At 47.8% G+C, this 12714-nt stretch overlaps 1 protein-coding gene across 3 annotated transcripts in view; it reads right to left on the bottom strand.

Moving 5' to 3' along the window:
• SRRM4 (serine/arginine repetitive matrix 4) overlaps window positions 1-6679 on the bottom strand; it is a 62382-nt gene extending 55703 nt beyond the window's left edge. For all 3 annotated transcript variants that reach the window (XM_052689394.1, XM_052689396.1, XM_052689395.1), the window contains exons 1-2: window positions 6317-6679; window positions 2047-2216 (exon numbers count right to left, since the gene is read on the bottom strand). The gene's annotated coding sequence lies outside the window, so the exon portion shown is untranslated. The remainder of the gene's footprint in view (window positions 1-2046; window positions 2217-6316) is intronic.
• Window positions 6680-12714: the final 6035 nt, after the last annotated feature.

Genomic DNA, 12714 nt, shown 5'->3' with positions numbered 1-12714 from the left:
TGCCTTCCCAGACAGGATGCAGTCTGCTGGAGGCACCGCATGTAGGGCATGAGAGGGCAGCACAGACAACCCTGGCACATCTCTCAATAGATAGAGCAGCTTTAGCAACACCAGGTCATCCTTCTGGCTGTGAAGGCTCAGCATCCCATTGACAGCCCACCAGCATCCCAGGGCAGGCTTAAGCAAATCACTGACTGCAGTGCTATGCTGCAGGGGCGGGCAGTGAACAGCCCCAGGACCACAGCGTTGTGTGAAGCAAACCAGGTTTATCCCTTCCTGTTGGCACAGCCATGCAGAAACACAGCTCACACTCCCCTTCCCTCCCTCATGCCATTTTCCACTAGCAGGTAACTTTCCACCAGGTCATCAGAAACTCAATCCCACTGTGTATGAACCAGCAGGACACAGCAGGAGCCGAGTCACATCTAGACAGAAGCCCAGCCAAGACTGCACGGTTTGCACTTGCCTCTGCCATTGCCCTGCCTTAGTTTCTCCTCTGAAAAGCAGGTACAAGCATTTTGTCTGCTCAAGGCATGCCACCTTCAATTCTTTGACAGCAGCACTGAGATTCAAAATGCTCAAAGGCAGAGATGATTGGGTAATCTGATTGTGTGGCTGCTGGCTATTTCAAGTTGGGCTGATTTCTGTTCGACTTTAGGAGCATTTTCAGGGGCTTTTTTGTTGTTCCAAGCTCTCTCTTTCCCCCAGATGACCATCTCGCCAGCCTCTCTTCTTTGTACAACCCAAGGAAAAGGCGATAAAAATCTCTAAAAAAAGATTTCCAAAGCTCTCAGAGATTAAAAGGTCCTATTAGACCATTTTATAGGATAGCAGTGGAGGCAGGGAGAGGAAAGTTTTAGACAGACAAGCTATAGTGAAAAAACTGATCTATTAAAGCAGCGGATGCTATCAGGGAAGTGACTGATTTCCTACAAACCAGTATGGCCAGACACATTTCTTCTAGAACAGGTCTGTCCTGACTTCTCCTCAGCACGGCAGCTCTCCTCTCTACCTGCCTGCAACACAGCAGCCCGGCTCAGCAGCTCTAATGGGGCGATTCAGTTTATTGACCTATTAGCTGCCACCTGCTTGGGACACAGCCACGGCAGATTTGCCATTGTGTAAGCAGCAGCCAGCATAAAACCCTAAATAAATTTTCAGAGGCTGTGAGCAGTGTAATTAATCATGCTGTCTATCAAAAGGCAACAGCAGCAGGGCGGCAGGCAGAGGAACACAGAAGACAAGGCTGCACAAGGGGAGGGCATCGGGGCCCCCTCCTGCTGTCTGCCCTTACCCTGTGCTGCCAGATGAGGCCAAGAATTAAGGCCACACCGAAGCTAGATTCTAGGTCAAACCCCATTTCACTGCTCACCCACTGCTTGAACCTGAACAAGTGCTATCTGCCACAACATGCTTCATTTCGACACTCAATGAGGAAATAAGCAGCATTCACAGACAGCATTTGCAAAGTTTTTAAGTTAGGAGTGCTGCAGACTGTTTCCAACTATGCTGAACTCGTGTCTTCTCTTCTCCTCAGGACCTCTGAATCTGGCACAGACCAGCTAGCAGAGCGAGAGCAGAACAGAGATGTCAAAGAAACAGAAGGAAGAGATTTAAACACCCCTAACTCAGTTCCTTCCAGCTCACTTGGCAAACGCACTGAGCCTGAATCCTCCTCACTGCGATCTCTCCTCTCTGCTTCCCTGCCAATGCACCCATTTGGGATGCTGGTTCTGCCGCCTACCCAGTGACCAAATTGCTCCACTAAGGCACAGAAAGAAGTCAGGTGATTGCTTAGGAGAAATACATATACACACACACATAAAAATGTGTGTATATGTAAGAGGCCTCAAATTTTAAGGCGTTTAGGACACTGCACACCTCTGCTTCAAGATCAAGTTGCCTGGCAGCAAGGCCCTCTCTCAATAATCCCTCCCCCACGTTCACTAGCAGAAGCAAACAGAAGAGCTTGCCCCTGAGAGAAAACCTTCACATGATCTCCACCTTAAAAAGCCATCAGGGACTCCTGGAGATGCTTCGACTCACCGGGATCTGAGAAGAGACAAGTCAGGAGCCAGCAGGACCTTTCTGAAGGGAGCTGGCAGACAGACAGGCATTGTGGCTGAACCCTCTGCTTCTCCCACTTTCCATCTCCTTCAGCCAAGCAGGGTGGTCAACACAAAGGCATCGTGCAGACAGAGGGGCTCAGCCCTGACCTGAAAAGACAGAGACAAGAAAACCTTTTATTTTCCTGCCACTGAGCCAGAGCCAAACAAGGCTACAGCACACATCTCAGGGCTGTGGTGCATCCAAAGTGCTCAGCCAAGCCCCGAGCTCAGAGCACAGCCCATCCCAGGGCCGTGCCTCCCCTTCCAGCCTGCTGCTGGGCTCCCTCCAGGTTGCTGGCATCCTTCCTGCTCCAAGCGGATGCTGCTTTTCTAAGCAACATCGATGCAGTGCTGAGCGAAAACCTTCCTCTAAAGGAGGGGGGAAAAAAAAAATAAAAATCTATTCCAGCCTTTGAGCCATGCTATTAATATTTCATCTTTCTTTTTCTGCCAAAAGAAAGTTCCTCCTGCCAGCTGGGCTGCCATCTCACCACCATGCGTATCCGTGGCTCAGCCCTGGCTGCCAGCCCCTCCACACAGATGGCAAATGCAAGGCTCATATCCCCTCCACACGACCCCTTCTGCATCCCTCAGCGGCAGCAGCAGAGCCAGCAGCACGCTGTGGCGAGGCATCGAGAGGCAGGCAGGGCTGGGCTAAGCACCCTGCAAAACAAAACTCAAGGCTGATCCAAGGATTGCACACAAGACCTGCATTGGGTCCACCCAGATGGACCAGAGGCTCACACTGCCCATCCCTGGCTGCTGCAGCTGGAAGACATCTGTCAGTTGCTACCATCACAAAGCCAGCCACCATCCCACCCCCACGCAAACTATCCATCAAGCATCATCTGTGTCAGGCTAGTTGTTTTTTTAGTTTAAACTTAATGTCTATAAAGTATTTTGCCTTTAAATTATTCTGCAGACTCAGTCAGTTAAACAGTGCTTCCCAGTCTAGACAGAACAATCTTGTTGTCAGTGAAACAGATTCACCCTGACATCCCCATGGTGCGTGGTGATGTGGTTGCTATTTTGGAAAAAAAGACGACAGCTAAAAGCTCTTTCTCTTACGGCTCTGAAACGTGATTCCTGTCCACTCAGCTTCAAACAAACACCTCCATAAATGATCCCCTGCGTTTGGTTTGATGGCTCTCTGTCAGGCACCTGCATGGGTGGAGAAAAGGGGAATGGCTCTCCGTGCTCCCAAACACAGACCTGCCCGATTCCCCCTGGCCATGAGGCGAGCTTTGGGTGATTGGCATGGAAGTACAGCTTGAGAGAGACGTTAAACCATGCCACAATTCATTCTGCAGATCAGCTTTGCCCCAGTGTCTCCATCAGTGCATGGGGGGGACTGCAAACACTTTGGTTCCTTTATAATTAAAAGCCTCTCCTCCACCTCGTGAAAAGTCTGCATAGAGGAAAAGGCGAAGCAGACAAAGCATCTGACAGCACTTCACGTCTAGTCAGGCTGGAGCCTGCGGAGCTGTAAGAGTGAAACAGCCTGATCAAACCAGAAATCATATTTTCCCCTTTTGCACCATCAGTGACAGATCCTTTGATGTCTGCAGTCAGAAACAACAAATACCATTTGGGGATCTTCTCATCTCCTTTTGCAGTAACGCAGCGACCTGCCCACGCCGGCACAGCGCTGGGCCTTTTTTCTTGCTCAGCCTCTAAGCCTGCAAATGCTCTCCTCTGGGTGGGAGCACAGCCCCTTTGCTAAAGGGGATGCAGGAAGGTGCTGCAAGGGGAAAAGAACCTGAGTTCACCAACGGGCCCCTCTATAGGGCAGCAAAGGGACCTTTCAACTGCTTTTATTCCTCAAAAAACTACAAGCCTCCAGAAGCTGCCCCATTCTAAACTTATCACACATCTGCCTTTACATCTTGCAATAAATCACCTGCAAACGTTCTGCTCCATGGAAGGCACACTCACCTCCAGATACCCAAGCAGAAAAATGCCTCTGTGTATTCCAATAGGAAAAAGGAAATTCGGGAAGCGATGAGGACTTGCTTTTTCTTTTTGCACCGCACTGTCAGACAGCAGCAGAATGGTAAGTGCTGCACAAGAGAGCTGCCCTAGGACTACCTGTGTCTCCAGAGCCACCAGCACACACACACCAGCAGTCAGAGCCCCTCCAACCGGAGCACATGGTGCCACAGATGGCTCAGGGAGACGAAGCAAAGCAGAGAAAGATGCACAATTTCGAGAGATCAGCTGTGGGAATCACAGCGAGGCACTGGCTGCCCTGCTGGTACCAACAGAACAGCACGAGGCTTGCAGAAGGAGCAGCATGGAGGTATCACCTCACACTGTATCAATCCTCAGTGAGCACAGAACCAAATGCCTTCAACTAGCTTGAGAGCAGCAAAGTCCATCTCTGAACCTGATGCTGCTCTGCACCTTTCAAGGAGCCCAGATGGAACCTCTCTGCTGGCTCCTTGTCCCACTTTTAATGACCCTTCTATTAGAGAAATGAGAGCCACAGCAGCCAGACTTAACTGTGCAATCCCAAGTTCAGCCAGCTATTAGCTTCCCCGGGTGTCACACAGCTCCATGCTCCCTCCATCTGTGCCTGTGACAGCCCAGCCCCACAGCCAGATGCATACTAAATGCACAGACAGGGGCAGCACAATCCTCCAGGGATGGAGAGCATTAATGCACAGGCAGAACTGGGGAGGTAAATGCTGAAAAGTGGATGCACACAGCACATCGTTATCACATTCATAAAAACCCAGAAATGGCTAAGAGGGCCTCCATCATTTCTCTTTGCTCTGGGCAGTAACAGACCAGCTGATCACCCAGGATGTGGGCTACGCAGTGCTCAGGTGCACTGCCAAGAACAGGTTAATGCATCGTCCTGGATTTCCCCATGCTGCAGTGATCAGCTCAGATCTCCTTCAATGCACACACCTCTGCTCAGCCCTGCAGTGGAGAACAGGCGCTCAGGATTCAGGGTGGACTGAAGGAACAATTGCTACCCCCCAGCCCTGGGCCAAAAGCTCCCCATGGAACCAATGAGCTGGGAGAGTGGCTTGAGAGCAGGGCAGGAGGCAGCTGGCTCTGAGCACCCTGCATGAGCACCAAGGGCACTGAACATTTCAGCACTGCATCTCTATTTCATGTCTCATGACTCTTGTGTTAAAAGAGCTTGATGACTTCCAAGAAACACCAAGCTGAGAAGCTTTTATAACTACTGAACTGCCTTTTTAAGATGCACGTAGCTAATCTAGTCTTAAAACTAATGATTTAATTTACCTTAGGAGAAGCATGCCAGCATAAATGAGCATCTCCCAGTAGTATAGCAGAAGCATGTTTTATCTGGAGATTATGTTGATTAAATCATCAAGTGCCATAATCTTCTCTCTTCCTATTTCAAATAAGGGGGGCAGTGGGGGAAAGCCCTAAAAATATAGATATATCCTTCTGAGGCACAGCAGGGAGCTGCACAGCCATCTCCAAGCACTCTCCTTGCTCAGCAGAGCATGCAGGCAGGGCTCCCCATGCTGGAAGGAGCTGCTCTAGCTGCTATCAAGTGGGAAATGAATTCACTTGTTCGGGACTGGAGAGATGCCAGGAGACGCAGGCTGGAGGAGCTTAGAGGTAGCACGGTTACATGAGACACACAGAGCTGCTTTGAAGCCACGGTGTCACCTGCTGACAGGAGGAGAGAATGGATTTTCAGGCCACAGACACACCATGTTTGGATACACAAGCTATTTAAGCCTCCAGAGCTGCTTGAGGGCAGCTCATCAGCTCTGCATCCCCCCTGCCCTGCTCCTTGCGCAGGCACACTCCTTCATCTCCCCCTCCTTGGGATGGGCTCCACAGGACACAGATCATCTTTCCACACAGGGCTGCATGGCTTGGTGGGAGAGGCTGATGTCCTCAGCCCAGCTGTACAGCTCCCTTCACCCACCCTACAAATCTGCCTTCCTGACCCGGCTTTCACTCTGCAAACATAACCGCGAAGTCAGGCTGAGTTCTCGAGGCTATAAGTCTCCTCACAGGATATAAGTCACGCAAGCTGCAAATTCAAGTGGCTTAGATACAGGGAGACAATGCGTTAGCAGAGGGAAAAAAGCCAGAAGCCTGCTTTAAACTCCTTCCTCTCAGCTCTCATCTCCTCTTTACTGCTTGTTCCTCCTTCTTGCTCAGCACTGAAGCAGGGAACAAACCTCCCACCCCAACGAATCAACAAGACCCACCTTGACACTCAGCCATCACCTGCAGATGGTGGGTTTTCAGACAAAGCCATTTTCCTTTGGGACTCAATTGCAAACACTTCCCTGCAGCTCTCTGCCACGTCACCGCACTCGGGCACTTCACCTGGAACGGCTCTGTCTGCTGGCTGTTTGTATTGCACACAGAGAGCTCTGAAGAGCAGGGCATTTCAGAAACAGAACACCTTTTATTTAAAGCCAATTCAAACCCGCAGCGTTGAGTGCGAAAGCTTCCCTGGAGAATGACAGAGGATCTTGTTAAGCTCACAGCAGCAGAGAAAGGGTCCAAGGCCAAAACAAACTGCTAGGACAGAAAGCTCGCTCTGAAAAAAGCAAACTCCAGGCATTGCTTATGCTGACCCCTGGCACAAACAACACATCTGCAGCGGGCTATCTGTATTTAACAAGGCCAAACCTCAACGTGAGCAACATTGACTTGCTCTTCCAGCCAGTCGTTACACAAGGCAGAGGCAAGGCTTATGAAATCAGTGGATTTCGGTGCAGAAGGGGTGCTTAACAGATGTAGATGGGTTTGCTTCCTTGAAGGCTGAGGCAAACAGCAGTTCTGGGTGTGGGCTGCAGCAGCCACCGTCACCCTGCCTTCATTTCCCCACACTCAGAATAATTACTTCACTGCTGTAAAAGCTTTGAGCCTTCAGAGAAGAGACAGTGTTATCTGGCACATGGTCCTCCACAGCTGCTACGATGGCACTGTTGTGAGGAAAATGTTGCCCATACAGTCCAACTTTCTGTGCTAACATCCACTATTTGGTCCCTATTGATACCCAGCGAATATCAATGAATGTCAATGGCTGCCTTTGTTTTTTTTGCATACTTCTGCTTCATCCACACTTCCATGTTGAACGCCATTGTGTCAGTGCCCCTCTGCTGCCATCTGTCACACAGCAACAAAACATAATGGGATATTGGTGGAAAGGTTCAGCCTCTACTACCATACCAGCACCATCTGCTTCTGATGGCATGGGCTGACATCATAAAATAGGAGGCATTACTTTCAGAGCAGCCCTCAGATAACTGGAGCTCCATAAAATGATTCAAGTGGAAAACTCTAATTTCAGAACAATTACTCACATCCTTCTGATGTCATTTTAAAGCAGGAATCTCCTCTTCTGACTCTCTCACTCGCAAGCATTTCTGCCTTTTCAGATGTGAACACCATCTCCCTTCTGGGCTTTGCATCTCTTTTAGTTCAATTAACATGGCCCCCCCAAGACTGAGCACTTTGGTATTTTAAATGCAACATCTCTGAACACACTAATGCCACTTGTCTCCTGCAGGACCCTTGTTCCAGACAGACCTGACACTTTGACAGCATCTTCACATTCATTTTCCCTGAGCAAACGCACCGTTACACCAAGTTTAATTTTTAGAATGGGCAGGAAATCTCTTCCTCTGAGTAAACATCAGATAAACATCTATACACTGCATGGAATTACATGTCAAGCAAGTCGATAAAACCAACCTATCTGCCAGGAACAAGTTTGACAAATCTTCAGTACAGATGACTTCCTCCCCTCCTTTAAATTGTACACGGAGTCCTCGAAATCCAAAGGAAAGGAGGGGTTTCCAACTCATTGGTCATCCTCCTTATCCTGCCAGCACCACATGCACTTGTGCTTAACCCCCACTGCTGAGACAGCTGTGTTTAGAAACAAGGATTTTGAGAATATATGGAGAAGCAGCACAAGAAGACACAGAGGTTGCTTTCCCTCCACCCTCCCAGAGCTTGTTGCAGCAGCAAGAATAAGAGCTGCCTGCAAACAACATCATTTCCATGTCTTCTACTCTTAAAATAGCAGACAGCCCTGCAGGCAGGACAGACCTGGGGAGCACACTTGCTGTCTTGGTGACACAGGCCACCAAATCATGTCACTCTGCTGCTGCTCACTCGCTGCAGCTCATTCTCTCCTAAGGAGAAAAGTCAGTCAGGAGAAAAGCTCCTTACTTCAATGCTCTCGACAGACCAGACTTACAAGTCCCATAATTTTTTCCTAATATATTCCCCTTCTCCTCAGTCTGGAGGCAAAAAACTTTCCCAGCACTCAGAGCCTCCAGATGTCAGGCAGCTTTCCATTCCTTTAGCTCCATGCTGCCACAGGCAAGAGGCAGAAAGCTGCTGGCCCTCAGCAAGATGGACTTAATTGTCTCTACCTCGTTAGTTCCAGACTGGAGGGAGAGATCCTCCTCTTAGCATCACCTTGCAGTCAGCTCGTGCTCTGGTCCTCTGAGCCGTATCACACACCCAATCCTCTCCTTGTGTTGATGTCTTTACTGACAGCATTGTTACACACTCAACATCCTGTACCAGCAAACAGTTAATTATCCCCTGTGAGTTACCATCTGTCAGCTGATCACATTAACAGACCATTCTCATTTTCCCCACCCACTGCAAAGAAAAAATGCTCCTTTCTTGTGGCTCATGCCATTTTACTAAGGACAGGCAACTAGCTTCTTATAGCCAACTACTACAGGCCAGCTGATGAGTGGTGACTAATTACACAGAAACCATCCAGTTACTCATTCCAGGCTGAGCCTCATCCTGCCCAGCCGGACAGAGAAGAAGATAAATCTAGAGATGATCCACAGATACATCAGAACATGAAGTTCTGATGTAACTGCCCCAATACCCTGAGGAAAGCTCAGCTAAGAGACCTGGAGGGAACCGTTTTCATCCTCAGCTCATCACTGCACTCCTATGCCTCAGCTTCCCCAGCTGAGCGAGCACATATGTGTTCTCATTTACTTCTCTCTGTAGAAGCCTTTGAGATTTGCCTATCAAAAACATGGTATGGATAAAATCACTGCCAACACAGACAGCAGCAGGCTCTGGATGGTCTTCACAGCACTGACCATGCAGAAAGCAGAATGTTCTGGTGCTGACATGAGCTTCTGCCACCCTTTTTGCTCAGTAGCAATCAAGACTGTCACAGCAACAGGAGACAGAGTAGAGAAATATTTCACTGGAACGTATTTGGTTGTTTTTTTAGTGGATTGACATAAGAATTCGTTTATAAATACGTCAAGAGCATATCAGTGTGAAATTGGAAATGAGAGTGGATAACAGCATGGTGAGCAAAGTACGTGGGGTGAGGAGATGAAACACACAGGTTAACCTGAATGAGTTGCAGACTGAGACCTGTGGAAAACACAGAATCTCAGCTCTGATCAACTCAATTGATTAAGCAATGGAAACCTTTGTCACTAATGTAAACAGCATCCTGACTGCGTGCCTTCATGCTGTCACAGTCCCACTGAGCCTCTGCCTCCCCCTGGCAGTGTGTGGTGCACAGTGAGGCTGCAGCTGTCTGCTTTCCCCTTGGCAAGGGAGAGCACACCGTCTGTGCCTGCAGCAGGCTTCCAGCATCACTGCCATCAGCCAAGCCACGGAGCAATGGTAAGCAAAGAGGGGTGGCAAGGTTGTGCTGGGGATTGAGGTCTTCCCCAAAATCATTTAAGAGGTTCATGAAGCCAATCAACAGCACAAGAGCAGATCTGACACCGATAAGCCACAGTGTTTCCAGTGTTCTTTGCAACAGCCACCCCAAAGGCTGCAGCATTTATGGAATCACTGAGGTTGGAAACGACCTCTACAATCGCCAAGTCCCAGCCCACCATGCCCACTGATCATGTCCCTCAGTGCCACATCCCCACAGTTCTGGAACACCTGCAGGAATGGTGACCCCATCTCTCCCTGGGCAGCCTGTGCCACTGCATCACCACTTTGAGTAGAAGTGTTTCTTAATATTCAACCTGAACCACCCCAGCACCGAGGCCATTACCTCATCCTAGCTGCCTCTTGTTGGCTCAATGGAGAGTGGTGCCTCCAGGGGCCAATCAAGTGAGACAGAGGGCAGCACAAAACCCAGCCCCATGAGAAGAGGGAGGCTTTCCGCAGGCTCTGGTGATGCTGGTTGGGTTGAGCAGCAAGCAGGCAAAGCTCACCCTCACCAGCTTTCCAGCATGTTGCCCTAATATTACAGCAGTAGGTTCCTGAGAGAAAACATCTCCCTGGAGATCACAAGGGAATAGGTGACAGCTAATCAAGCACTATCAGATACACAACAGCTGCATGTTTGTGATCATCTTCACAGCCTCTTGGAAGCACAACCAGCTCACCGGAGTGAGTAGTACAGCAAGACAAGCAACAAACACAGTCACAGGAGCAGACCACATCCTTGGTCATCAAGCACTTACCAAAGGCATCACATGCTGCAGTTACACTGAACCTGCTGGGCAACACACCACACTCCTCCAGCATCAGTCTTCATCTGAGGCACCAGGTTGATTCAGCAAGGTGTTTGGCAACAAAAGGATACAAAAGCTGTAAAAACGCTCACAAATTAATTAAAGAAAAGTAGCAACGCTTTGCAGTTGAAGTAAATATGCAACAGCATTGTAACAGAGTGTTATAACAAGACACAGTACAGGAATACGACCCAAAGGTCTGCGGCACGCAGGTAGCAGAGCGTAGCCACATGCTGCTCCCTATGGACCTCAGAATGTCAGTATTAAAACAACAATAGTTCTGAATTGTTTAAGGAAGAACAAGACTAATGACTAATGAGGAAGGGCTGGGAACTCTGGAAAGCTTTGCCAAGCTGTTTTGATACAAAGTGAGGCCAAACCAACACCGCAGGAGTAACGTATCAGCACTACCACAGTGCACACAAGCAAAACATCCAAGCAAAACCTTTCTGCCATGCCTCATGCTCTTCAGGACACTCCTAACCCAAGGGCTTTAATAATTCCCAGTTCTAATAGGTGAAACTTCTACTATGACAGCAATCCATTCTAACAGAACATTTGCCTCTTGTGTTCATACAACCACATTAACTGATTTTCTGCTGTTAGTATTCAGTCTTCTACACTACCCAACGCCTCCTGATATATGGGGTTCAGAACACTGGTTCCCAAAAAGGTCAAAATAAGCAAGCAAAAACCTGAAGATGCAATTTTTAACACTGATTTACATTTGCAGTCATTTTAATTAAAGATCATTAGCTTTCATTATCTGACACAGACATGAAATAAACAGGAGAGATTTGAAGACCATCACTGTCAGAAGAATTCCAACTCAATAAGAGTAAGGAACATTAATAAAGTGAAATGAAAAACACATGCTTCATCACTTTCTGTGCTGGTATGTTTTCCTCTCAGGATTTAGGATAGAGCACGTGGATGAAGAATAGAATTAAGTGAAAAACCACAAAGCAACCTCAGGCATAGTGAGGAATGGATGGTTTGCAAGAGAGGCAAATCCAAGATTGATTAAATAACTCAAAGCACTTTCTAGAGTGTTAAATCTATGGGTTCTGATGGCCTAAAAATGACCAGCTCTGCTCCAAGCACGGATGTTTCAGATCCCAAGACTTCATTAACTCTTCCTGCACTTCTGCTCAGAGCCTTGTTCACACGTTGAGAGCTTAGATGCCTATCCTGCTTCAAAATACACTGTTAAAAATGTATTGCATTTATCATAGAATGGCCTGGGTTGGAAGGGACCTCAAGGATCATCAAGCTCCAACCCCCAGTTATACATTTGGACACTTAAACGTTATCAAAATAGTGGAATTCTTTAACTGCACAAAATGTGGATTGAGCCTTCCATTCATCCAGCACATCTACTTTTGTCTCCTGAATGCTTTAAAAGCATATTACAATTTGATTCTTCAAACTGGACAAAGCGAAAGCAGGAACAGCACACTGCAAGCATCCAGATCTTCTCAATCACTTTATGTTGGCTCTGTTTGCTTCTGCAGAATAAGAATCCCAAAGGTGTCTCAAACCACCTTTTTTTTTCCAAAGGGGAAGAATCACAGTTATTCACAAAGGTCACAACAATTTCTGGCTCTTTTAGATTTCATTTCTGTAAGTGCTCCAGTAACATGAAAAATTGCAAACACTCAGGGCTTTCATTGCTACATCACTGTCTCCTTACAGGCAAAGTGCACGAGCTGAGTAAGACAATTTCTTGGATCAGCATTCATCCTGGTAAAAACATCTCTGAAACTTTTCAGTGAGCACGATGTCAAAAAGTCACTGGAAGTTGGCTGGCTGATCTGTCTTCCTTTACATTTCAGTATCTAATGGCTGATCAAGTACTAAATAATGTGTTGGTTCTTCCCCCAGCAGACACGCAGTCTGTTTCTCAGTGTAATGACAATAGTGCCAAACAGGAGCTACCAGCCAGCTACAGTTTAACCCTTACAAAAATCTGTTATCAGCAGAAAGTTCACCCTTCTTTAAAAACCTCTATAGCCAGCAGTTAAAACCATCTCTTGAATTTACTTTAAACACTGTTAATAATGAGGATGAAACATTTTCACACCCACAAAGCCATTTCTGTTCATGGAGGATTTGAG

Source organism: Tympanuchus pallidicinctus, unplaced genomic scaffold (assembly GCF_026119805.1).
Source record: "Tympanuchus pallidicinctus isolate F22 unplaced genomic scaffold, pur_lepc_1.0 scaffold25, whole genome shotgun sequence".
Lineage (NCBI taxonomy): Eukaryota > Metazoa > Chordata > Aves > Galliformes > Phasianidae > Tympanuchus > Tympanuchus pallidicinctus.
The sequence above is the reverse complement of the archived record's forward strand: the minus strand, read 5'-3'. Positions and strand labels throughout refer to the sequence as shown.